Source organism: Aphelocoma coerulescens, chromosome 22 (genome assembly GCF_041296385.1).
Source record: "Aphelocoma coerulescens isolate FSJ_1873_10779 chromosome 22, UR_Acoe_1.0, whole genome shotgun sequence".
NCBI lineage: Eukaryota > Metazoa > Chordata > Aves > Passeriformes > Corvidae > Aphelocoma > Aphelocoma coerulescens.
This window is the reverse complement of record NC_091035.1, coordinates 4,142,174-4,169,930: the sequence shown is the minus strand read 5'-3', so window position 1 is coordinate 4,169,930 and position 27,757 is coordinate 4,142,174.

The following is a 27,757-nucleotide window of genomic DNA, read 5'->3' as shown; positions in this document are numbered from 1 at the left end:
GTTTCTGCAGGTTTGGTTAATTACGTGGCACTTCCATTCCTCTGTACTCACTCGCAGCAAGGGCTCTCCTCACCATCTGCTGATATTTAATTAATATATGCTAAATGTCCTGCTATATTATTAAATCTCATTTAGAAGTGTCCTTAGCAGCTCAGTATAGGGCTGCCTATACTGAAGGAGAATGAGCAGGGACCTCGCCTCGTATTTAAATAATTTAGATAAAAGAAGGCTCATTAATGAAAGAGAGGTGTTATCTTTCCCTCTAGAAATGAGCAAAAGGGGAGGACAATTATTCCAGAAATGTAATGAAATACCTGGAGATTTCCCAGAGGTAAAATTTATCTCAAAATCCTTAAAGAGCAACCAGGTCTGACAGTCCTGGCTGAGGAAAGGCAACCCCAGGAAGTGCAACGTTTGTGCTGCTTTGCACCAGAGAGGGAACAGCAGATTCAGTTTTGGGGTTGGGAATAAAATAGGGAGAAGTCTCCTATTCCCAAACCCCTAAGGATTTGCACTGGGGGGAGTCAGCCAGGACAAAGCTGGTGTTTCTGAGGATCACTTCCCTGACAGATTTATTTTTCCCCTCCGCAAAAACGCCACCAAGGAGATTTTACATCTGTCCCCTGGGGTTCCAGGGTGTGCAGAAATTAAGATAATTTGCTTTTATCAGCACTGGGCAGTGCCTGGATGCCCACAGGCCCCCGGGGTTGCAGGATGTCCCAGCTGGAGCAGGACAAATGCCCCAAACAGGTTCTGGTGGCTGCAGGAGGCACCAGGCAGATTAATCACACAAAGAGGATTCTGCTGCTGCTATCTCCTGCAACAAAACCTGAGGGAAGGGAGAAGTGGAACAAAACCACAATTACTTCTAACAAGCTTTCCCAGGTATGTCTGTGGGGACTCAATGCAGATTGAACTCTGCTTGTATAATTTGTTTATTGCTATTTTTGGCGAGTAACTTCATTTATCACAAAGATCTGCCTAAAAGCTGCAGGGGGTGATCTGCTACTACCACCAAAGGTATTAATTTTATTATCTGTCTTTATGAATAAAAACAAGAACACAGAACTGGCTTGTTGTACAACATGAAGAAAGAGGATACTTCCTAAGCTGCCAGAGGAATGTTAAATAAAAGCTACCAAAAGCCCCCAAAAGAACAGGATCCTGTCTAGGACATCTCACAGACCTCCTCACCCATTTCCACAAGAATCATTGGCTTTGAGGGAACACTTAAAAATAATAACTTGATTTAATTAGCTAATATGAAGGAAGAGATGAGGATTAGCAGCTGATTTAAATGCTTGCAGAAAACAGTTATGATTAAGTGAATTAATCCTCCAAGAAACCCAAGGCTGCAGCAGATAAATTCTGCTTTGGAGATTGGACCCCAGCACCCAGAAGGCTCCTCATGCTCTGTCAAGAGCCCAGATTTATTCAGAAATCCAGAGGGACCTGACCTGCACTCACACAAAACGACAGCCAGAATAGAATCCACTCCCCAGCTCTTTATTCTGGCATTTAATAACAGAGTGTGGACGTTAAAGAGCTTTTGCAGCTGCAGTTGCAACCCAGGAATTTCCATGAGGTATTTTATTAATTGATCTTGTTTCCTGACTCACTGAGCACCTGCCCTCCAGCCTGCTCCACGCTGGCTTTAGGGGCAGCTTCACACAGTTATTGGAAATTAAACATTTCCTCTTGCCCTCCCCTGAGCAGGCAGAGGGACCCTGCAGGTGCTGCAGGAGGGGAATCTCTCCCTATTTTCCTGTTTATTTCAGCATCAGTTCAGCACAGGAGGCTCTGCCAGGCTGTTCCTGAGGCAGGGACAGCAGCCTCAGCCCTGCCTGGGTGACAAAGTGACCGCAGGTCCCCGTGTCTGGCACGTCCTCAGAACTCTGTGACCTTCCCTGGCTCGCAGGTCACAGAGGTGTTCGTGTGGGCAGTGCTGGCCACGGCCTCAGGCTCTGCTCGTCCCTCCCTGCACAGCTGAAGTGACAGCACCCAAAGCTCTGTCCCCTCCTCCAGGGTCACCCGGAGCAGCAGCAGCTGCTGAGGGAAGGGGCTTCACCTCCTTTTGGGGGATTTTGGGCACCAGCAGCTCAGTGTGTGCTGTCCTGCTGGCTCATCTACAGAAAATCCCAGAGAAAGGAGGAAATTCCAGAGCATTCCCACCATCCCCTCACACTTTTCCTGGTCCTTACAGCCCTTCCCTCCCCTCACCTCTCTGCCCTGCTTCCCACTGTGTTCCCAGTTCATGTTGATTTTCACTTCTACAAGCCAGGGACTCCCATAGATTTTATCCTTCCGAAGGATCTTGTCAAACACATTATAATGTTATTCCTAACAAATAACTCTGCTCCTCTCTCCTTAGGTTGGACCTGACGATCTCAGAGGTCTCTTCCAAGCCAGTTCATTCCGTGACTGTGAGATTCTGAGAGAATATTTGCTCTCGGTGAAGCTCTCACGAGGGCCAGGGTTTGGTTTTCCTGTGGCCTGGCTGTGTGAGGTGCCAGCTCCAATCCGTCCTCTCTGGGAGAGCCGGGCCAAGGCCCTGCAGGGCTGGGGAGAGCCCAGCGGGGCCCTGGGGAAATGGGACGGAGCTACTGGAGCGGAACTGAGGAGCCAACCCCTCTGTCAGGGGCACGCAGCTCAGCTGGCAGTGATGGCCAGGGACAGGAGGGTTTAACTGCAGGCTGAGATCCAGGATTTCAGTGCTCCAGCTCGGACTGAACTCCAGGGAAGCAGCAAGGGAGAGCTGGGAGAGTTATTTATTCACTTTTGGAGGCTGAGTGTCAGAACAGCTCAGGCCAGGGGGGGCTGCAGGCTGAGCTCAGGGGGGACTTCACTCTGAAATGAGAATTAATTTCTCAGGAATGGCCTGGAGCCGCTGCAGTGAGGGGCCAAGCCAAAGCAGCTCCACTGAAGGGCAGAGTGCCAGGAAAAGAGTTTAAAAATAAATAAAAAATCACTCACAGCCCAGAAGTGGATTCAGAGCCCATTTCTGTTTTACACAGTGGGTGAGGATGCTTTTCCTGAGCAGGAACTCTCTGGTGAGCTCAGAGCTGGAACACCTCGGCACGGCCTGGCTGTGCTCACACCCCACAGGTCACACCCGGGGCTGCCGCTCCCACTATCAGCGGGATAAAGGAATGCACACCAACATCCAAACAGGCACATATAAATAATATATAAATATATATAATATATATATTTATATATAATTTATATATTTATATATAATATATAAATAATAGCACAGCTGCTCCTGGGATCACAGCTGGTTCAGGATGTGCAGCATTCCAGGGGAAGCCTCACGTGCAACAACGTGGGATGGCCCAGATGGAGCCACTGAAATCCAGAGTGACCACAGGTTTTCCAGGAGAGCACTTGGCCCAACCCTTCCAAATGTCCGAGCACAGAAAATCCCTTCCATCGGAAGCCACCGTCTGTCTGCGGGGTGGCACCGAGTGTCAGACTGCAGGCTCACGGAGCCCCTGAGAGAGTGACACAAAGTGACATTCTGAGACCTGCAGCCACCGCTTCAAACTGATTTTGAAGAACAGACACGAGGCACTTCAAGGCTGCCAAGCACCAGTTCCACAAATCACCAGATTAAAGTGCCCTGGCCTCTCCTGTCTGGCGCTGTCACACGGAGCAGCAACGGGGGGGCCAAGGCAGCGAGATCAGAGTTCAAGATAACTGAGAAAACGTGGAATCAAAAGGAATAAAACAGCTCAAGGCAGGGAGAGCAGCATAAGGAAATGGGAGAGGAGGTGCTTGATGAGAAGCTGCAGCACCTCCTGTCTCCAGGCCAGCCCTGCAGACAAAGGGACGGGTTCTGCCCCTCGGGAAGTGCCAGGGGAGGAAAGATTGGATTGCACCTGAGAATGAAAGAGTGGCTTGGCTGCGCTGAGCACGTGGCACCTCAAGGAGTATTTCACATTTATTTACTGAGAACTCTCACACCCAGCACCCCAGTGGTGCAGAGTTCCCCTGAAATGCAGAGCTCCCCTGAAATGCAGCCTAAAACCCAGTTCCACGCCAGCCTCTGCCCCCCAACACAGCGAGGGCAGCCCAGAGGACAGTGAGATTAAAGCATGAGGGTGAATTACTTTGATTTGTTACCATGAGATAGGTGGATGTGCATGCTAGAGCAGCTCTCCTGCTCAGCACCACTCACCTGAGTTCACCTGAGCTCCCCCATCCCCTCTGTTTGCCCCTGCAGCAACATTTGCATGTGCCCAGTTAATGGCGCAGCTCCTCCTCATCACCACTCGTGACATTTATTTAAGCCAGAATGAATCTGGCACAACATTTTGCTATTTTCCTCTCCTAAAGTTCAGACAAAAGCTCTCAGCTGCTGTGAGGCCGAGCCCAGAGCGGGGCTGAGCTCTGCAGGAAGGGCTTTGCTGCTTCCCCTGCTCTCCCGGGCAGATGAACAGCATTTGGATGAAATGACGCAGCAGCTTTGCTTCTCCTGCTTGCCTGCACCTACCCGCGGCTGTGTTTTTCGTGTGACACCACCCTGAGCACCCCAGCCTCGATATTTCCATCAGGAATATGGACCAGCTTCAAGGTTTGATTGGTTTTGGGCACATGCACAGATTCAGTGTCTGATACAGGGTCAGACGTGCCCCTCCTTCCCCTCCCACAGCCGAGGGCTGAGGCTCTGCCAACCCCAGCAACAGGAGGCTTCTCCATGGATCATGGAGAACGCTGCAAAGCCAGGAAAAACAGCTTCCAGGAGGAGAGGGGAGAGTCAGGGAGGCAGTGGAGATGCAGAGATCCTCTCCCCCAAAATCCACAGCCCTGCCCATGAACCAGGGCACAACACGGAGCTCAAACGCCCCTGGAAGCAGGGACAGCCTTGCTCTGCCTGCCCACTCAGACAATCGGCGCAGGGGACAGGCCGGAGGTGTTTCATTCATGCTGCAAACAGGTCAGGAGAGCAGAATTAGCAATATTAAAGGCACCCTGTGAGTGGGCTGAGCCCGTGCCTGCACAAGCCACGGACCACAGCAGCGCCTCTGTGCCTGTGCTGGAGCCCAGCCAGGCCACTCCACCTCTGCTCTACTGGAGCTGCAGGAGCAGCCCCGCAGAGAAGCTGGGTGGCCCCAAGCAGCCACCACGGCTCCAGGAGAGGAATCACACAGGTGAAGTCTCTGCTCAGAGTCGGTCTCCTCTGCTCCCCTCACACACAGATTTCCCTGGGGGACAAAGCTGAGGGGTCCCTCCAGGCTAACCCCCCCTTTCCCTGTCTCCTCTCTGCCCTCCTAGCCCCAAATGTTTGTCACATCGTGCTGTCCCACTGGTACAGAATATCCATCTCAATTCTTTTTCATTGAAGAATGTGCTTTTCATCCTGAACACTCCACAGAAATCTGTGCAAACCATGGCTGAGCACAAACAAGGAGTCCACAAGCTCAAAAGCAAGTGGGAACTTATCATTTCAAACAAAGACATCCAGAGTTTGTAACCCAAGAGTTCAAAATATCCCAGCTTGGGTGACTCTGCAGCCAACCCAAAATTCAAAATTCAGGCTACTACTCAAAAGCAATTTAGTGTAGCTGAGCCAGAGTAATAAATAACAACTCTTGGTTGTCACAATCATTCCCTCTCCAGTCTTTTAACATGAATTTGCATCGGAAAGTTCCAGCTCAGGTTTTGGGGTTTTTTTTTTCTCTTCCTGGGCTGCACCCACGGAGGAGGAGGAGCCCAGGGGCTGAGGAGGTGTCTGAAGGGATTGTTAATACCTGTGGCTCAGGAAACTGGGACCTGCAAACAATGCATCAATGCGGAGCTGTCCACAGGCAGCCACCGCTTCAATCCATCACACACCTCCCCAGCAAGAAAGAGTCCTCAAGAAAGACAATTATGGATGAGCACGAGCAGCTGGTAATTGGGGTTAAAGATTGGGCAGGTAATTCGTTACCTCCAAGCCTCTCTTCCAGCGCCGATTATAATTGGAGGGATGTGAAATATTCTTGCCTGCTGGATGTAGCGGCTCTTTATTTTGGATTCAGAGCAGATTTAATTCGGGCTGTACACACGGACACGAGGGTGTGGCTGCATTGGTACCATTTGCAGATTTTCTGCTCCCCAGGAAAGGGCGTTAGCGGGACCTCCCCACCAAAGCCAGCACAGGCAGTAACTCCAGCGCCTCTGCCCCTCGGAGAGACGCGAAATGGGTCTGAGGGCACGGGAGTTTCATTAACTGTGCGAATCACAGCTCGCTTTCAGCACGGAGCTCTGCCAGCACGGACACAGCTCCTGCCCGGCCAGGGCCTCCTTCCTCTCCTGCCTCTCCCCATCGATCTCCTCAGAACGCTGCAAATAAAGGGAGACAAAGCCCTGCACGCCCAGGGGAAAGAAGGGCGGAAATGAGGGATGAGGATGTGGCAGAGGCACTCAGAATCAATTAAAGCTCCTCTCCAGAGTCTCCTCTTGGGTGTTTCCCAAGGCAATGCCCCTGAGCTCAGGTTTGCAGCACCTTCATTTCCACACGGGGCTCACTAAACTTCATCTCCCTGTTTAGAAACCCCTTTAAGAATCTCGAGTTTAAACCTAGAAATAAGGGATAACCGATCCCGGCCGCACACAAACCTTTCCCTCCAGGGACTGAACTTCCATTCATTCTTATTTCTCTTAATAAATTAAGGGCACATTTAAGTGGTTGCCAATCACTTATCCTCCTCGGTAATTAGCTGCAATTAGGAATTGCTCTCGTCTGTATCGAGGTGTAATTGTGCTTTCAGTGACACCCAGCGCGGCCTCCCCCTCACCCCTCCGAGTTCACACGGGGTTTTTCCTGCCTGTTCCAGCCGCGGGCCGTGGGGTCCGGCTGGAATGAGCTGGGAATGGCTGGGAACGGGAGCGTCCATAACCCCCGAGCTGCCAAAAACCCATCAAATATTCAGCAGCTCGGGATGGCTGCAGGCCCCGGCATCAATCCGAGCGGGCAAACACAGACGGGGGATGCGGGACAGAACCCGGCTAAAACCACGTTTTTAACCAATTACGCGGCTCCTCCGCCCAAAATGCCCCCGAAGAAAGGGGCTGCGGTGGGCATTGCCGAGGGTGTTTTGAATCTGTTTGCTGCAGCCTGCACGCGGTTTGTAATTAATGCACGCGATGCAATTAATGCCGGTGAGACAATGATTGGGTCTGGGAGAGCCTTTCAAGGGCAGAGTCACCGCCCGTGGCCCCTCCCTGCTTTCCGACACCGAATATGTAAAAGTAATTTTACACCAAAGGGGAGCAGCCAATTCCTGCCAAATGTGCCCCAAAATGCCCCAAATGGCGGCAATCACAGCTTTGTACAAAAGCAGGCCCAAACCCCCTGCTCGTCTGGTCTTGTTTTGTCTCATTCCGTGCTTGTTTTGGGGCCATCGGAATCCTTCCCGTGCACCCAGGAGGTGCGTTAATAAATGAGAGAAGAGCTCTCAGGAGCATCACTGACGGGTCAGCCTTTGTTTCCTTCTCCCTTCTGTCCGAGGCGTGAAAGGAGCTGGAAAAGGAGTTCTCAGAAGGGGACAGAGGGAGGAGCAAACAGGACAAGCTGTGCACAGAACCTCCCTGAAACACCGGATCATTCCTGTGTCCCAGCAGGTGCATCAGCTTTCTGTACACGATTTATTTTAATCAATACCTGATAGGGCTTGGGCGTGAACAGGAGAGGGATTTTGATTTAATTTGGGATATAACTGGATGAATTCAGGGCACTGATTCAGCCCAAAGTTCTTTCCTGAGTGAAATCCCTCCTAAGAGACATTCCCTCTGGTCTTGTTTGGTCGCTGCTTCTTCCACAGAGCAGCCCGGAATGATTAATCCAAACAAGAGGGATTAATTGGACAACCTTCTGTGTCCTGCAAGCAGCTCAGGGAATTGGCAAACTATTATCTGCTCAGATCCTCTCTTTGAGCACATGAATCACCCTGCCTTGAGCATCACTCTGGATAAAGCAGAAATGGAGAGGCTGCAAAGCACCTCTCCTTTTTATTTATTGGGAGAACGTCTCAAAATATGAATCCACTTTATTATTTTTCACCCTTCCAGCCCAATTACTCCGTGTTCTTACAGCTGATTTTTCTTTGTAATTCACTTATTTTTAATTGGTGTGGAGTCCTGAGCTGCAGCAGTTCTGCAGGAATGAAATATCTGAGGAGCAGTTGAACTGTGGCTCTTTACGCCTCTGTAATTTCTCTCACTTCAGGAAAAGAGAAAATCCAACCCCAGCCAGTGCTGGATGGCAGGGAGACACTGAACACCTCGGCATTGCTGGGACAAACCTCAGTGCAGCCAAGCCCAAGGGGTTAAATCCTCATTTACGCTCTGTGAATTCGGGAAGAGGCCAGTTCAACACCCTGGTAGCAGAGTTCCCGAGTGTGGGGGTGTTACCCAGAATATTCCCAAATACCCAGAGAATTTTTGTTTGTTGTTTAGGAGCCCCTGGTGCAGATTCCGTAGCCAAACCCTGCTAGAAAGGCCTTGTGGGCCCCTCTGGTCAGGGAAATCTCCCCTGTGACACCTGAGGGTTTGTCCTTTGCTGCTCTAACCCAGCCTGTGAAACACCAACCCCCTCTGCTGTGATTCCCTCTATTTATGGCCCTCCTTCCTCCTGACCTCTCCTGCTCGCCAGGGATCAATTCTGGCCTCACAGCAAAAGGCAACAATGGTTTAATAAAAAAAAAAAAAAAAAAGACAGGAGAGATTGATTTTGCCAATGAAGACAGGGAGAAACAGCAGGCGAGCAAACAAGACAGAATAATATCAATAAAAGAGCCCATTGATGGCTGTTCCAGCCACAGGCACATTTCCAGCACATGGAACCCACCGTGTTCCACAACTCATCTCATTTAAAGGTGGGTGCCTAAAACGCTCCTGAGCTTCTCCCACTTGACAGGAAATGCCTGCGAGGAAGAAGGACGGGCCTGCGGGGCCGGGGAGTGTCGGTGCAGAGAAGGGGATTTCTGCTGTGACCTTGTGGAGGTCCCTTTAGATTTCCTGGAGTTGTTCTGCTTCAGATAAAACCCCAGACTTGGCACAGGGCTCTCCCAGTAAGGGCCGTTCAGAACCTGATTTCCTTTCTTTGTGTCCATCCAACAGGGGTATCAGCAGTTCCGAGGTTCTGTGAATTGTTCCTCAGCATCACCGAAAGGGCAGAAACAGCCCCAGAGCGGATTGGAAAGGGAAGATTTTAAAGAAGCTCCAGTGACTCACAGCAAGGTTTGGCTCAGATTTTTATATCCAAAGCCAACAGTTTATCCTGGATGGAATACCAGCTTGGAAAAGAAGGAGGGTTTTTTTTTTTCATTTTCATGACAAAATTTGCAACCTTTTCTTTTTCAAAAGTGAAGGGAATGTGAGGGACAACAGTTTGTAAACAGAGACACAAGGAGTCCCTGCCCAGCTTTACTGAGGGGCAGATCCTGTATTTGCACTGCCAAGACCTCCATCAACATCAGTGGATTCCCAAGGGATAATCCAGATCCGTGTCACGGAGTTTAAAGGGAGCGTGCCCTTTTTCCCCTGGAGCAGATCCCAGTCTGACTGAGGGATTCATTCCCTCTGAAATGCTCTGTACGTTCCCGAGCCAGGCCAGGGTGGGGGAGCAGCTTCCCAGGTGAGATTTGGGATTAATCTGAGATTTTTTGAGTGATCTCAAGCACACTGGTTTGGGGCAATTCCCTCTGGACATTCCCATGTTGCACAACCCAGGCCAGGGTGGGGGGGAGCAGCTTCCCAGGTGAGATTTGGGATCGATGCTGGGATTTGGGATGTGGGTGCAGCCCCAGGGAAGCATCACTGGGGGAGATTCTCTGCAGCTCTCCCCACATCTCCATCACCAGTGACAAAGCACAAACTCTGAAGGACTCCGAGCATTTTTATAAAACCAATTTGTGTAAAGTGAGGTGGAAAAGCTTAAAAAAACCAACTTTTCTATTCAAGGCATGAACGGCCCCTCACCTCTGGAGCTGTATTGAATTTCCAGCTGCTCCTGGAGGACATGGGGGTCACTCCTCACTCGAGGGGTGAAGGCTGCTCCCAGCTATTGATCCCAGCACAACGAGCAGCAATCAGAGGCGCTGAAATTTGATTTTTAGGTGATGGCAATGTGCTGAATCATGGCTTATTGCTACACCCAGAAACACAGAACGGAGGTGGGGGGAGCTAAATCAAATCACACTCGGTGCCTGCAGGAGAAATGTCTTTAGAAGACATTGAAGGGTCATCAAAAACCCCTCTGTGGAGAAACGGCCCCTGAAATAAAATTAAAAAACAGTGGGAGTAGCAGAAAGGGACAAAATCATGGAAATGAAAGCCTAATTTTTAATTAAAGTCTCTAAGAACACTCGTGGAGTTATAAATGCATATGCAAATGAGATTATCTCGAGGAGACATAATTACCTGGTGTAGAGTGGCAGTTGTTTACATCGGTGAGTTTGGTTTATTTTAAGTCTCATTCTGGAAAAGCTCAGCTCTCCCTGCTGCAGGAAAGAGCTGGAGGTGTTGGGCACAAATTGAGGGCAAAAAGAGAATAATTGTGGCAAAATCTGGCACAAAAACCTCAGGAGTGCAGGGCTGGCAGAGCCCTCGTGGAGCGAAAAGCCCAGAGCAGCACGAGGGGGAACAAAGCTTTGCTTTCCCTTAAAAGTTAAAAATTCACACAGTTTTGAAAATGAAAAAGCACAAATCTGATTCTTCATTATTTACTCATTGCTTTTGTTTTCTTCCCAGAGCTGGCTTAGTCTGTATAAATACTTCATGAGAACCTTATTTATATAGTCTCAAATAAAGCGAGGCTTCAAACCCAAAAATATTAACTCTGGGCTCCTCTGGTGCAGTAATTGGCTGCCTGTAAGTATAAAAGTTAGTTTACAAGTATATAAATACATAATAAACCACGATTCGAGTTAAAATGAAAAATTCAGATTTTAAAAGTGGGAGACAGGCACGGTAAGAAAAGCAATAAAGCGTCTGAGAATAACAAAAATAATGTTGGCTTAGCTTTGAGCCCGGAGCTGACAAATGGGATCAGCTGGAGGAGGGGGAGGGGCGTCCTGGGTGACACAGAAGGTGTGGCTGTGCTAACAGTGGCACTGTGCTAATGAACTTCTGTTAATTGGCTGCTGCAGCTCACCCAGCTCACAAATTACCAACATGGAAACCAGTGAATGCCAGCAGAGCTTCCAGGAGAGCTTTGGGGTCTGGGTACCCCCAGAAGGGGGGTTTGCAGCCTCTGGGTCACCCCACAGAGTCCCACATGGACACAGAGCGGGATATTCCAGGGGCAAAGGGGAAATCCCTGTGGGCCTGGGGGGTCAGACCCCAGCAGGGCTCTCCCAGCACTGGGATCAGCCAGGACCTGCCAGCATGACCCATTTTGCACTTTTTGGGGTTGTCCTTTGCCAGGCTGGGCAGCTCTGAACATCCCAGGATTGCTGTTCCCACCACCAGCACTGAGAACATCCCACGGGCACAGCACCCACCTCTGAGGGAAAAAATCCAAATAAAATTGGGATTTCTGCCCCAGGGCTCTCCCAGCACTGGGATCAGCCAGGACCTTCCAGCACAGCCCCAGAGCCCCTCGTCCTGCAGGGTTTGGGGTTGTTCTTCGCCAGGCTGGGCAGCTCTGAACATCCCAGGATTGCTGTGCCCAGCACCACGTCCCATGGGCACAGCACCCGCTGAACTCTGAGGGGGAAAACCCCAGATAAAAGCGGGATTTCTGCCCCAGGGCTCTCCCATCGGAGCAGGAGCTCCCAGCACAGCTCTGGCAGGACCCTGGAGGTGGAGGTGGCCCTGGAAGAGGCGTTTGGGTAAAGGGGAGAGAGACCCTCAGGTGAGGGGGGACACAGCAGGAAGGTCCCACCTGGTGCCTGTCCCACCATCCCCGTGTCCCACACGTTATTCCCTTTGAAACGCCACTGGGAGCTTTTATAAACAGGAGGATTTGATAATAAACGATTTATTCAATAATAATAAATGTAAATAAATTAAATTTATTTACCAGCCAAAGCTGTGTTTTCCACCCTTGCCTCACTGCCCCGCCCGGCTCTGCCCTCCCTTTTGTTTTCCAAGATCAGGGAATCGATCCTGCTTTTCCTGGGGTCACTCAGAGCTTCAAAGGGCTTTGTAGGAAGCAATCCCAGCGATTGATCTGTGCAGCCGGGCAGGAGCTGCAGATTTCCCAGGCAGTTTCCAAAAGGAAAAAGCTGCTCAACCAACTTTGAAGGCATTTACCCAAATTTTCAGTCAATTTTGCAAAATTTCCTTCCGAGTTTGTTCTTTTGGAGAAGGAGGAAGCTCTGCCCTGCTCCTTTTGGAAGGAGCAGCTCTCTGAGAGTTTATAAACATCTCAACACGCTGCTAATGGAAATTAAAAAGGCAAATGTTTGTTATTTCGCCGCCTTCTAGGAAAATAAAAAGCAGAGAAAAGGCCTCATTCTCGTGTGTTTCTCTGGGGAATTCGTGGGAGGAGGCTCTGGTAAATCTGTCGGGATTTACTTGAGCCTGAATTTCGCTGTGGTGCCTCCTCCTGCAGCCGCACTGAGGGGAAAACAGAGCAAGAACCTCAGAGAGGAGGGAGGATGTGGCCGTGGATCCTTCTCCAGGCTGGAATTTACCCCAGTCCAGAGGCCAGGACACCCCTTGCACTTTTATCCTCATCCCTTGGGCCGAGCCCTTGGCTGAATTTCAGCCCAGCTCGTGACACAGGGTTCAACCCACTCCTGGATTTCTCCTCAATCACTTTCCTGTGTTTCCTCTTTGCTGAGATCACAGGAGCTTCGGGAACAACTGCAAACCCTTAATTCAATTATCCCTGCTACAGCTGCTTTCCTTTAAAAATTAACTTGCTGGGAATAATGCAGTAAGTGGCTGTAAATTATTGAATCCCTATTTTAATTTGTTTTCTTACATTTGTAGAGTTCTCCTCCACCCCCCAACACCTCTTTCAAAAAAAAAAAAAAAAAAAGAGAAAAGAGACACAACAACAAGCCCCAAGCAGGTATCAGGCCTGTGAATAATTGATGAAGCATTTGTAAACCCTTAGCAAATGAACAGGAGAGTGACACATGAATAAAACATTGGCAGAGGCTCTGGCTGACAGCGTAAAACACCCGCGCTGGGCTTTCAAGCAGCTTTTGTGCAACAGGAGAAGAAAGCTGGGCTTTGGTTTGTGTGAGGGGGGTGAGGGGAAGGTGCTGTGGGGCACAACTCACCTGGGCACGTCCAGGTGTCTCAGACCTCCAGCATCAGGCCTGGGAGATGTTCCTGAACCTCTGTTGTTATTATTACTATTATTATTATTATTATTATTATTATTATTATTATTATTATTATTATTATTATTATTACTATTGTTATTATTACTATTGTTATTATTACTATTGTTATTATCATCATCATTTTCATTCTTTTCATTCTTTTCACCATTATTATTTCCGTTACTGTTACATTTTGTAATTATTATTGTTACCGTTTTTGTTGGTTTTGTTGTTGTGATTCCTCCAAGGGTATTTCATTGTTATTTTTGCTGTTCTTTCACCCCGTGCTTCAGACACAGACACGAATCCCTGCCCCACCACAGCGAGGGTAAAAGACTCGATGCACATTCACAGGTGGGAGATGCAGGATGCAGAAACTCATTCATCAATCTGGAATTGACACCCCAAAATCCACTGGCTGTCCTACAAAATCCTGCCCCTGTGGGCAGAGAGGACCTTCCCTGTCCCTGCCATGCAATAAAAAGGGAAATTTCACTGCATCAGATCCCAGCCAAAAGGAGGAGAGGCTGCACCAGGGCCCGAGCAGTGGAATTAGGATTTCATCCCTCTGTTAATGAGGGAAGGCTTCATTAATTTGTTACTTTTATTATTAATTACCTGTCTCAGCTCACAGCAGACGAACACGAGGGGGATTTTAGTGAAGAACATGAAATGTGGAGGTTTTAAAAAGAAGCACTGCACGATGGCAGCTCGGAGTGACCCAGACAGGAGCCCATCGAAAATCCGAGCCCTGAACTCCTCCGTGCCCCGCTCCGAGAGGAGATGGGCACAAAATCCACGTTTAGGGCCGGAAAACGGGGATTATATGGGAATTGTGATGCTGCAGGAGGAAAGTAAAGGCACCTTCTGGCTGACTTTTTAAAGATGGACAATAAGGATAGAGAAATGATATAATGATGATGTAATTGTGATGTAATGATGATACAATGGTTATATAATTATGATATTATAATTATATAATGATGCTACAATGATGATCGAATGATATAATAATGATATAATAAAGATATAATAAAGATATAATGATGATGTAATACATGATGATGTAATAGTGATGTAATGATGATGCAATTATGATGTAATGGTTATATAATTATTATATAATTATATAATGATGCTACAATGATGATCGAATGATATAATAATGATATAATAAAGATATAATAAAGATACAATGATGATGTAATGATACGATGATGTAATAGTGATGCAATGATGATGTAATGATGATGTAATGGTTATATAATTATTATATAATTATATAATGATGCTACAATGATGATCGAATGATATAATAATGATATAATAAAGATAGAATAAAGATATAATGCTGATGTAATGATATGGTGATGTAACAGTGATGCAATTATGATGTAATGATGATGTAATGGTTATAGAATTATGATATTATAATTATATAATGATGCTACAATGATGATCGAATGATATAATAATGGTATAATAATGATATAATAAAGATACAATGATGATGTAATGATACAATGATGTAATAGTGATGCAATGATGTAATGATGTAATGATGATGCAATGGTTATATAATTATTATATAATTATATAATGATGATACAATGAGGATCGAATGATATAATAATGATATAATAAAGATATAATAAAGATATAATGATGATGTAATACATGATGATGTAATAGTGATGTAATGATGATGCAATTATGATGTAATGGTTATATAATTATTATATAATTATATAATGATGCTACAATGATGATCGAATGATATAATAATGATATAATAAAGATACAATGATGATGTAATGATACAATGATGTAATAGTGATGTAATGATGTAATGATGTAATGATGATGCAATGGTTATATAATTATTATATAATTATATAATGATGCTACAATGATGATGTAATGATACAATGATGTAATAGTGATGCAATGATGATGTAATGATGATGCAATGGTTACATAATTATGATATAATTATATAATGATGCTACAATGAGGATTGAATGATATAATAATGATATAAGAAAGATCCAATGCTGATATTTGGGTGCAGGGCCTGAAGGGCACTGAGATGCACACTCACATTTGAGCCTCTGCACCCCAAAAGGTCCCAGGAACTCCCCAGGTGCTGCTCCCACCCCACCCCAGTCCCTGTCCCTGTCCCTGTCCCTGTCCCTGTCCCTGTCCCTGTCCTTGTCCCTGTCCCTCCCCTCCTGCCCTTCCACTTGCAGGTTCTGGATTCCCAATACCCCCAGTCTGGGTCCCCAGTACCCCCCAGTCTGGGCCCCCAGTACCCCCAATCTGGATTCCCATTACCCCCAGTCTGGGTCCCCAGTACCCCCACTGTGGGTCCCCAGTACCCCCAGTCTGGATTCCTAGTACCCCCAATCCAGATTCCCAGTACCCCCAGTCTGGGTCCCCAGTACCCCCAATCCAGATTCCCAGTACCCTCAGTGTGGGTCCCCAGTCCCCCCAGTCCGGATTCCCATTACCCCCCAATCCAGATTCCCAGTACTCCCAGTGTGGGTCCCCAGTCCCCCCAGCCCGGATTCCCAGTACCCCCCAGTCTGGGTCCCCAGTACCCCCAATCTGGATTCCCATTACCCCAGTCCCCCTAGCCCAGATTCCCATTACCCCCCAGTCTGGGTCCCCAGTACCCCCTGTCCAGATTCCCAGTCCCCCCAGTCCAGATTCCCAGTACCCCCAGTGTGGGTCCCCAGTCCCCCCAGTCCGGATTCCCAGTACCCCCAGTGTGGGTCCCCAGTCCCCCCAGTCTGGATTCCCAGTACCCCCCAGTCCAGATTCCCAGTACTCCCAGTGTGGGTCCCCAGTCCCCCTAGCCCAGATTCCCATTACCCCCCAGTCTGGGTCCCCAGTACCCCCTGTCCAGATTCCCAGTCCCCCCAGTCCAGATTCCCAGTACCCCCAGTGTGGGTCCCCAGTCCCCCCAGTCCGGATTCCCAGTACCCCCAGTGCGGGTCCCCAGTCCCCCCAGTCTGGATTCCCAGTACCCCCCAGTCCAGATTCCCAGTACTCCCAGTGTGGGTCCCCAGTCCCCCTAGCCCAGATTCCCATTACCCCCCAGTCTGGGTCCCCAGTACCCCCTGTCCAGATTCCCAGTCCCCCCAGTCCAGATTCCCAGTACCCCCAGTGTGGGTCCCCAGTCCCCCCAGTCCGGATTCCCAGTACCCCCAGTGTGGGTCCCCAGTCCCCCCAGTCTGGATTCCCAGTACCCCCCAGTCCAGATTCCCAGTACTCCCAGTGTGGGTCCCCAGTCCCCCTAGCCCAGATTCCCATTACCCCCCAGTCTGGGTCCCCAGTACCCCCTGTCCAGATTCCCAGTCCCCCCAGTCCAGATTCCCAGTACCCCCAGTGTGGGTCCCCAGTCCCCCCAGTCCGGATTCCCAGTACCCCCAGTGTGGGTCCCCAGTCCCCCCAGTCTGGATTCCCAGTACCCCCCAGTCCAGATTCCCAGTACTCCCAGTGTGGGTCCCCAGTCCCCCTAGCCCAGATTCCCATTACCCCCCAGTCTGGGTCCCCAGTACCCCCTGTCCAGATTCCCAGTCCCCCCAGTCCAGATTCCCAGTACCCCCAGTGTGGGTCCCCAGTCCCCCCAGTCCGGATTCCCAGTACCCCCAGTGTGGGTCCCCAGTCCCCCCAGTCTGGATTCCCAGTACCCCCCAGTCCAGATTCCCAGTACTCCCAGTGTGGGTCCCCAGTCCCCCTAGCCCAGATTCCCATTACCCCCCTGTCTGGGTCCCCAGTACCCCCAGTCTGGATTCCCAGTCCCCCCAGCCCGGATTCCCAGTACCCCCAGTGCCCCCAGTGCCCCCAGTCCGGATTCCCAGTACCCCCAGTGTGGGTCCCCAGTGCCCCCAGTCCCCCCAGCCCAGATTCCCAGTACCCCCAGTGTGGGTCCCCAGTGCCCCCAGTCCCCCCAGTCCGGATTCCCAGTACCCCCAGTGTGGGTCCCCAGTGCCCCCAGTGCCCCCAGTCCGGATTCCCAGTACCCCCAGTGTGGGTCCCCAGTGCCCCCAGTGCCCCCAGTCCCTGGCGTCCCCCGCTGCTGGCTGTGCCGGGTTGAGCAGGGGCAGCAGCCATCAGGGAATATCCGCTGATGGGCCACGCGGTGACTCCCGCTGGGGCTCGCTGGCTGCGGGGCGCGGGGCCGGCGCAGGGAGCTCGGGAGCAGCGCTGATCAGAGGCAGAGCCGTGTTCAGCTGTCAGAGCGAGGTGCGGGGGAAGTTCCCGCAAAGGAATAAAAGCACGGCAGGAGAAAAGCCTCCCCCCCCACCCGGCAGTGTTTGTACATCTCAAATGGCAGCTTGAAAAGCGAGGCAGGAACGCCTGAGTGAGCGCTGCATTTGTTGTTTTCTCGCCGCAGTTCTGCTCCAGGAAAGCTGGTGAGGGGAGGGCTCCGGTGATCCTGTCATCAGAGGCGCTGGATCACAAAATTAAAGACTTGTCATTCTAATAGAGACAGCCAGGGAGAGGATAATAAATATATAACCCTCGGTTCTGCCAGTTAGAGCACTTAAATCCATCTTTTATAGGGATTTTGTTGTTTAACTGGCAGTGGGGGAGGGTTTATGCACCATGAAACAGCAGAACCTGACCAGTTTTTAACTGGGCAAACTGGAGCCGTCCCCACTTCTGACCCTGACAGGTGACAGCAGCTCCCGGGGAACAGGAAGGGACTGAAATGCCACCAAAAGTGACCATAAGGAGAGTTTTTTCCTCATTCTCAAAGCCTGGCCAACCTCTGTGATGTTGCACAGCACCTCCAAGCCATGAGCAGGGTGCGAGGCAGGGCTGACGTTGGGACTGTGAGATTCTCCTGCTTGCCTGGGCACGAGGAGCTGGTGCTCCGCGGTGAATCCCGGCTGCCGCTGCCACACGGACGAACGCCGGGAGAACCCCAGGGAGGTGCTGGGGAAGAGAACGGCCTTGGTGGCTGAGTTTGTCACCTGCAGCAGCAGCGTTTCCTGAGGAAGCTTCCAGAACTCCAGGGTGAGTTTTTTCAAAGTGCTTGGGAACTTCAGGATTGTGCCCAGAGCCCTGAGCCTTTCAGGATGAGCTGATCTGGATTCCTGACAGGACCTTTGTAAACCAGAGCAGTTCGTGCTCAGCTGGGACCTCTCCTTCCTGTTTAAAGCGTGCAGGGCCCATTTAACTACAGACTTAACCACAGATTTACCCATCCCCGCATGAATTATCCACGTCACTCCCTCCCCTCATTGTTAGAAAAATGAGATTGTTCCTGCAGTGTCTGGAGGAATCCCCTTCCCCAGAGTTTGGTGTGGTCCCAGAGGTGTCCCCAAATTTTCCCAAACTGCAACACCCCTGCTCCCATCCCCAGCGCCTCTGGAATTGGGATTCCCTCTCCAGTGAACGTCCCCAAATGCAACATTTCACAATTAGCAGCTGGCCTCGTGCACACTCAGCGAGCAGGTGGAAATCTCTGCCTCCTTCTCCATCGATATTCCTGTTCCTGGCTGTCTCTTTAATTGCTATTGACTGCAGGAGGTGTTTTTTCGTGCAGGCAGGAGGCAAAGTGATATTGATCCCCGTAAATGAACTTTTCTGTGGCCTGAGTCAATGGAGAAGGTGCAGAGAGGAAGCTGCAGCAATGTTTACCTGGCTCACCACTGAAATTCCTCCTCGGGAGCTCTGCTCCACTGAGGGGCTCTGTGAGGCAAAATCACATTTCTGCTGTTTAATGCAAAAAAAGTCAGGCTGCCGTGGCTTTGGGCAGGATGAAAATCAGCTTCATTTGCTCCTTGTGTCGAAACGGGAGAGGAAGAAATCAGAACAAAGCAGATTTAACTCTTAATCCCTCACTTAAGGAGCTTTTGCCGTGTCAGTTTTTGTCACCACTGCGTGTCCTGTTCTGGGGAAATGATGGCGAGAAAAACAAAGCAATTTCTATCAGGAAAATATCTGATTTTAGATATTTGTGGGGCCCTGGTGCCACATTCAACCCTGTCAGTGACTGAAGGGTGTGGGCACCTGCCACAATCCATCCCTGCCTGTGGAATACTTGGGATTCAGGGAATGCTGGTCCCCATTTCAGTGCTCTTGGGGTCTGTGGCCCCAGTGCTGCCCTCCCAGGTGCACAGGAGCCTTATTAATGGAGGATTTTATAAATTAAACAAATTAATACACAGCACTGCCTGGACCAAAAGTGCCAGGAAATGGGGATTTGTCCTGTAAGTGGCCGTGCTGAGCACACTTGAAATGGAATCAGGAACCCCTGAGGCTCCCCGGCTCCCCCTCCCACGCTGCTGACATTGGATTTTGGCTTTTTTTCCAACCTCTCAACTGCTCATTTCCTCACATTTGGGGGGAGAAAAAGCAGAGAGAAAAACAGGGCAAAACCCCCTTATTCTCCAAGTGCTGATGGCTGGGGGGGAATTCGGCCACCTGGGCAAAATTTAAATTACCACGAACCAAATCCCTTCCCTGATTCACAGCCCACCCTTATGGGCTCCTGTAGTTACACTCGGTAACAAATTCTCCTTCCAGAGCCTCTGTGGAGATTTTCTCTTTTTTTTTTTTTTTTATGGGAACATCAATGGTTTCCATCTCTGCCTGGACTCATTTACAAAACACCCCCAGGTGTCGGGATCTCACCTGAGATGCATTTCCTGACATTTCATTATTGCCCCTTCAATCGCTTGTCCAAAGGAAAGAAAAAATGCAACGAGAGTTTTAAAATATTGGCCACCCTGCAGTAATTTCCCACTTAATTTCATGAAACTCCTTGGTGTTGGCTTCTGATTCCCTGCTAAACACAAACACTGGGAAAATGGAAGGATGGAAGTGCCATTGTGATTCAGCAGGAATTATTTTTGCACCTGTGAAATGAAAAGGGAATTGGCGCCCAGTTTTTCTTTTTAATCTCGAAAGGCTAGAGAATCCCCAAATTTGAAGAGTTTTCCTGCCTGTGCCCAGGTGCCACCTGATGAAAAAGCAGAGCCACACAAAGCTGCTGCAGGGGAGTTGCCTTTTCAGGAATCAAAGCCCGGGATCAAGAACTGGAGATTTTCTCCCCTCGTGCCCTTCCTGCACTCACCAAGGGCTGCAGCCTGAGTGGAAAGAACCAGCCTTGAGGGCATAATTATCCAAGGAAAATCAAACATTAGGAAAAGCAGCCTGCAGGGCCTTTTTATTTGACTGTCATTAAGTGAAGTGTGAGGGAAAGATGTAAATAACTTGACTAATTTATAATCAGGAGGAGAAGTCAGAGCTGCGAGGAAGATTCCTTTGTGGGAGTGTTCCAGTGCCATGTCAAGTTATGGTTTGGGTCCGATATCGGGGTTTTGATTGTTCCTAGAAGGGCAGAGAGATGAGCAGGCTTGTAGCCATGAAATTCCTCCTTCCATGAATAGAACCAGGGACATCTGCAGGGTCTGGGCCTGGCTGCGCCTCCTGGGAGCTGAGATTCAGGGATGGGCAAATTTCCACCCCCCCTTGAAGTTCTCCCCTCCAAATCCTGCACTGCTGGGGGGATTTGCTCCTCTGGGATTTCTTTCACCCTAAAGCTTTGCAGGCACTCGATAATGAACCCCAAACTGCACCTGGCAGCCAGAGAAGTCCTGGCTCTCCCACCCTGGAGCTCTGAAATGTTTTGTGCAGCCCCAAATCCCACCCCAACCAGCCCTGGCCATTCACGCCCCGTGAGCGTTGCTGGGAACGCGCTGCTGGGGTTTTATTGGGATCAGTTGGGACTGATCTCCCGAAGCCGGAGTTCTGGCAGCTTTTCCAGGCCAGCTTTGTGCTGTTTGCAAGGGTTTGGTGCTGCAGGAAGGGTTTGGGCAGCACAGGGAGCCCCTTCCCTCTGGCAGCAGGGGGTTCACTGCACATCAGGGCTGCACCCTCTGCTGAGCCTTACACAGGCAGGAGCAGGTGGGGAAAGGCTGGGCCGGATCCACAGCCCCTAAAATCCATGGAGAAATCCATTTAGTGCCCAGGCAGAACGGATTCACACACAGGCCCCGCTCTGAAGTCCAGGAAAATCCACCAGAGTTCACATCCCTGAGCTTTTATCTTCCCTGTTTTCTCTTTCATCCCCCAAAGCGTGGGCGCTGCGGGGCAGAGCGCGGGGCACAGCTCTGCATCCCCCTTCAGTTCCCAAACCCGCAGCCACTTCACTCCTCGAGTGTCTCCTGGTGCTTCTAAAAGGGAATTTACAGACAGGCTGTGAAAACCAAGTTAAACCCCACAGAATCCACTGACCTCTCCCTCCCCCTTTCCAAGGATTTTAGGGATAAATCTGTAAATGTGGAAACCCCTTTAGCCAAAACCCTGCCCTGCAGCGAACAGAAAAGCAAGCAAAGCCAGAACACAAATTTAGCAAACCTTCCCCAATATCCCAACTCTGCCCAGACTTTTCTCCCCCAAGTCAGCAACTCTTTTATCCCAAACTTGGCAATGTGACTCCAGCTGTGCAGTGAGAGTTTCCCCCTGCTCTGCTGGAATTAGTGCAACATGTTGTACATGCAAATCTGCCTTTCAAAGGTTTACTTTTTGCTTTAATCACCAGCATTAAAAGGACCTTGTGTTTCCCTTTCATCTGGCAGCAAATTAATTATAAAAGCTATATGGTAATATTAATATTGTCTTACTGGAGATCAATGGGTTTATTACCTTTGATTCTAACGTTGCTCACTCGGTGACAAAACCTATATTTGTATCTCCCCAAACTTCGGGATGGTAAATTCAGGTAAAGATTGAAATAGAAATGTTTTATCTCTTTAAAATGTTGACTCAGTTTAAAGTTGGAAAAGACAAATGACTTTGGTTCAGTGTTAGGAGGGGAATGTCAGAGAATCCTAAATATCCATTCATGGGGTTTTTTCCTTGCTTTCAGCACCAAGGGCAGGAGAAGATTCTGGGGAGCGGAACTGTTGGATTCCCCTGGGGTCACACATTAATTCAGATCTTCATTTTCCAGGGACAAAGGCAAACACCCCAAGGTCAGGCTGTCCCACAGATCCCCAGAGCTCCTGGAACAGCCTTGAAGGGCATCACACTGAGCAGGGTCACACCTGGAACCACCTCTGGCCTTCCCTGTGCCTGTTCCATGCAGGGAATTTCCCCCTGCCCTGCCCACCCCATCTGGGAGCACAAACATCTCCTGCCCAAGTCTACTAAAAACTTCCAGGTTTTCCAATATTTCCTTTTGCAGCAAAGGAAAGCAGAATCAGCCATGGCTCAGGATGAGAGAGGCAATGGGATTTAATTTCATTTTCTTAGGGTGTTTTTTTCTTAGGAGGTTTTTATTTTTCATATCATCTCTAAACTGGTTCCTCCTCATGTTTTATTTCTGGATCCTGCTGCCCTGAGCCCTCCGTGATAAACAAGATGCTGTTGCTAAACCTTCTCAGGAGGAGAGCAGGATACAATTTTCTTTTCTTCTTTCCTTGTTATGCTGTGCCATAAGAACAATAATATTCCTCCCTTTGTAGCATAATTAAAACAAACTGCTGTGCTGTGGCGTTTCGTCAATTGGAGCAGTCGTTTATTGCCTCGTGTGCAACAAATCCTCAGAGATTACTGCTCAAAGCGCTTCTGAATTTTGGCTTTCACGCTCTGGCTCAGGAGGAGCAGCAGCTGATCCATGACCTGCACATCCCAGGGATCCAGCACATCCCAGGGATCCAGCACATCCCAGGGATCCAGCACACCCTGGCCATTCCCAGTGCCAGCCCCGCTGCTCCTCGTTAATTCAGGGGGGTTACACGTGGTTAAAATGCACAGAGTGGAGGATGAAGCTTCAGATCCCAAAGTGCACATCCAGTCTGCTGGAATCGTGTCCTGTCTGTGGGGGAACTCAGCTTTGGATTTGTGAAATGGGAATGGCACCAGGGATGGCACCAGGAATGGCACCAGGAGTGGCACCAGGGATGGCACCAGGAATGGCACCAGGAGTGGCACCAGGAGTGGCACCAGGTAATTCCTGGGCACAGGGAGGTGAGTGGGCAAAACCACCCTCCGGGGTCCTGGGGATGAATGGATCCTCCCAGAACACCCACACGGGCTCCAGGTTATAATTGCACATGGGACACACACCAGGCCTTCCCTGGGAACAGGCAGTGGGGTTTAATTTCTAATCCTGGCTTTTACATCAGCCTCTCACCTGGCCGTGGGACAGGATCTAAAAACATTCTTTGCTTAAAAATCCCAGGTTCCCTGAGGCTGGAAAAGACTTCCAAGACTGAGTCCGAGCTGTGCCCGATTCCCACCTTGTCCCAGCCCAGAGCTCTGAGTGCCACGCCCAGGAAATTCCTTGGACACCAAGTTTGGGGACTCCAGACCTCCCTGGGCAGTTCCAAGGCCTGACCACCCTCTCCAGGGAGAAATTCCAAGAAGAAAATGTCACTTCAGGTCCCACTGATATTTCCAGTTACCTGAGAAGGCTCAGGTCTGCGTGACCACGCTGAGTTTGAGAATTCCATTTCTCCTCCTGCCTCATAAACACCCGAAACCCTTCTGAGAACCCGAGCTCCTTCCTGAGCTGCAAAGGAACCTCATCCCTCACCGTGGCACCGCGGGGATTTTGGGGCAGTGACCGTAACTGAGCCAGAGCTGCCCAAACCCTGCAGCCATGGAGGTGCCGCCAGAGCTGGCAGGGGGCACCAGACAGAATCTGCAGGCGAGGGCTCAGAGCAAGGTCTGTGATTGCATCATCTGATTAACGTGGCAGATCAAACCAACTGCAGCCTTTAAACACAGCAGGTGCTGAGGATTTGTGAGCCACGGGCTCGGCACTGGAGAAGCCACCTGAGCTCTGCAGGTTCCTGGCACAGCCAGACCGCCAAACTCCAGCCCCATTTCTGGGGGAGAATAAGGTGAATTTAATAAACCTTTTCCCCTGGGAGATCCCATTTTTTGGGGCAGAATAAGGTGAATTCAGTAAAGGCACCTGGGAGATCCCACACTGCTCTACAGCAACCCCAGATTTTACAATTCTTTTTCCAGAGCACCCCTGCACGTAGAATATGAAAAGCAGGTCACTAGGAACATGGAAAAAAAAGAAGAAAAAGGACAATAAAGCTGCAAATTTATAGTGTAATTTTGCCCTAGTTACAACAGTGTACAACTCTGACAAGCAGTGCTGCTCTCCACAAACAAATTTATCACCACTGGTTGCTCCTCTATTGCTTTCAATAAGAAATGCCAAAATAAGTATGATTTAACAATGCCATCAGCTGGCTGCAATACTCAATAGATTTGGTGCATTACAATCAAATTGGTGTCTAAGTGTGGTATTTAAAAAAAATAAATAAAAAAAGGAATGAACACGGACCTAAATCTGCCACTTAATGCTCCACAGCTCTGCCTCGATATTTACTGGGAGCCAGTGGAAAATTGTCTTTGCATTCTAATTTACATATTCATAAGGTTGTCATAGAGCTTGAAAGAGGAGGTTTTCTCTGCTTTGTTATAACACTTTAAATATTAGGGGTTTTTAGTGCTCTGTTTATGTAAATCCCACTCGGAGCAATGTGGCTTTGCCTGGTGCTGGGTTTGGGATTCTGCCGCAGCCTGGCCTGGTGATTTCGGGGGAGAAAGTGCCTGGGGTGAAATCCCTGTGCTGGGAATCCAGAGCAGAGCTGGAGCTGTGCAGGGAGCATGGAAATGGGGCAGCAGCGCCGGGAGAGCCGGGGCCTGCAGGAATTCCTGGACACGGTTCCTGCTTCCCACCGTAATCCCACAATGCTGATGGTTCTTCCAGCCTCCGCCACCTCACGGGCACTTTGGGGTGAAGGATTTGCCTCCGAGCCTCCAGTTGTGAGCTGGGTGATGCTTCTGGAGGCAAAGCCAAGTGGAGGAGGTGAGCACCACTTAAACAACTCCGCATTTCGGGTTCCATGGCCAGAGAAACGTCAGACAGAGAGAACAGCCCCACTCTGTGATCAGTGACACCAAGCCTGCCACCAGAGTGTCCCTGAGGATGCTGCACTGAGGGTTTCTTGTTTCTGGGGAGGTCTGAGCAGTTTATGGGGTTTAACAACGTGAGGGCAGCATGGCTGGGGTCAGCGCTGAGACAAAATCCCACCTCAGCAACACCCCGGCGCCGTTCAGAGCTCTGCAGCACTGCTGGGTTTGCTGTTTGTCTGCACAGAGCAGCTGTGACCCCAGTGATTCCCCCTCACAGGCAGCCGTTCCCTCTCAGCACCAGGCAGAGCTGAGCTGCTGGAGCTTGTGACACTGGGGACACGGGGGGCAGGGGGCACGGCGATGCCTCAGGGGCCGAGGGGATGCTCAGCTCTGATGTCAAATCTCTGATATCCTGAGTTATTCCCTGTTCCAGCAGCCAATCCTGGTGCTGTTGATGACTGACACACCCTGCTCAGCGTGTCACACCTCCAGCAGGCCCTTTGGGCTGGCAAGTCCCAGGTCCAGCAATGCTCAGGGAGAAACTCCTCCCTGCAGTGCCCTTGTCCCAAAACGGGGAACACAGGACATGTGCCAGGAAAAGAGGGGCAGAAACCCCATTAAAAAATTGGATTTTTGGACAAAGGGGGTGTTGTGCAGCTGCCACATCTTCACGGGAATGGGGCTGCACTCCAGCCCTCCCTGTGCCTGGTTTGTGGGAGCAAGGGGACACTCGGGCAGCTGGCCAGGCACACATCACATCTCCATCTCCCAGACCATATTCAAGAGCAGACAACAGACAATAGCTTTCCTCCAGAGCAACGAGGAACCAGATGGCTTCAAAACATCCCCTCTGCCTCCAAGGCAGCATATGGAATATTAATTAATAATAGATTAATAGACCTTTCCCCACTTAAAAATTTAATCTGTTTGTGCCGGGGAAGTGCTACAAAACAATGGCAGCGTTCAAAGGGCTTTGGAGCATCTCTTTGGAGATGTCCTTCAGTGACCCTTGAGGGAAGCTCAGCTCACATCAGAAGGAGCAGGGGCAGGGGAGGGATCCCACAGGTTCTGGTTTGCAAAGTTGTGGCCACTTGGAAATTCTGAGGAGGGGAGTGAGAGAGGAGGGTGGGAATTACAGCCCAGGGAAAGCTGCCTGCAACTCAGCTCCAAGCAGGGGCAGGATTTGTGTGAGGAGCACAGCAGGGACGTGTGTAATGCCCAGCAAAAGTGGAATTTGAACTGGGTTTTTCAAGTCTTATTTAATGGTGTTTTTCCCTCCGCTGGGATTTCTAATCCCTGGGTCTGTCACTCGCTGCTGGGGGAGCATCTCCCTCACCTTCCCTCTCCCCTGGGATCTCACCTCCTCATTATGAGCCAGGATAAGCAGCTTTAATTCAGTGTCAGCCTCATCTACGGAATTAAGCTGGGCCCAGAAAAATCCTATTACTGTTGTGAGGGAAGGTGAATAAATGTGTATCTTGACTGATCATGGATTAATCCTGGGATCCACTTAGGGCTGACAGGAGCTGTTGCCTAGCAATGTAATTGAATGTAAGGCTGAGCGTGCTGAAAAAAGGGTCAATTGCTAAATAAGCCCCCAGAACCTCATTTCCAGGCTCTTTTTTTTTTTTCCCCTCAAGCTTTATATTTTCTAAATATGAAACCAGGAACTACCAGCAAGGAGATTATGGGATGAAGCAACGAGAGCTTGTGGTTTGTGTGCCTGGCCTCGCTCAGCTCTCGGGGTCTGAGGCAGAGCTCACAGGGAAGGAGAATCAGCAGAGAGAGAGGAGAGGCTGCCAAGGTGCAGAGAAGGACAAGATTTGGTTCCAGGCAGGGTCAGCCACCAGCATCCACCCCTCACACCCTTTTTCTCTGTCAGACCTGCAACCAGCCAGGACCTGGCCCAGGTAACCCGGACAGGGTCCCTAATTCCTGTTTTTTTTCCCTAAATTATCACAGTGGCACTGCACAAATGGCTTCCAGGCTACTGAGGCATTGCCCTTGGTGAGAAACCTCAGGGAAAGGGATCCCAGTCGCACAAGGGGGTCGTTAATCTGTGTTTAGAGTCCTCTCAAAGGGTTTGTTCGGAGCATTGCCCAGGGAGGGGGCCCGACTTGGGCCCGGACAGAGCCCCGAGGGGCAGGGGCCTCGTGGGACGAGCAATAATTCCCTTTTCTGGGGAGAACAGAGCGCGTGCTGCTAAATGTCAAGTGTTCTCCTCAGCAGCTGGAGAGATGAGGCACAGAAATCCTGTTTACAGCCCTGCGGCCTCTCTCTCGGCCTGGGCTGGGCTGGAGCTGGGCTCAGCCGTGTGGCTCAGCATTAATCACGTTTGGGGTGGGCTGAGGCCATTCCACAGCACCCTTTTCGCGTGGCAAACGTGGCAGACGGAGCTCCGGAGATCAGCTGAGGGAGGTTTTTGCACCTGAGGTGTTTCATCCTCCCCCGAGGATTCACCCCACACAGGAGAAACACCAGAATGCAGAGGAAAGACCTTCAGTCCCCTTGCTCCATGGCTTTTGGAGAAACAAATCCCTCGAAGCAGAGATTCCTGCGGCAGACAGCTCCGTGGAATCCTGCGG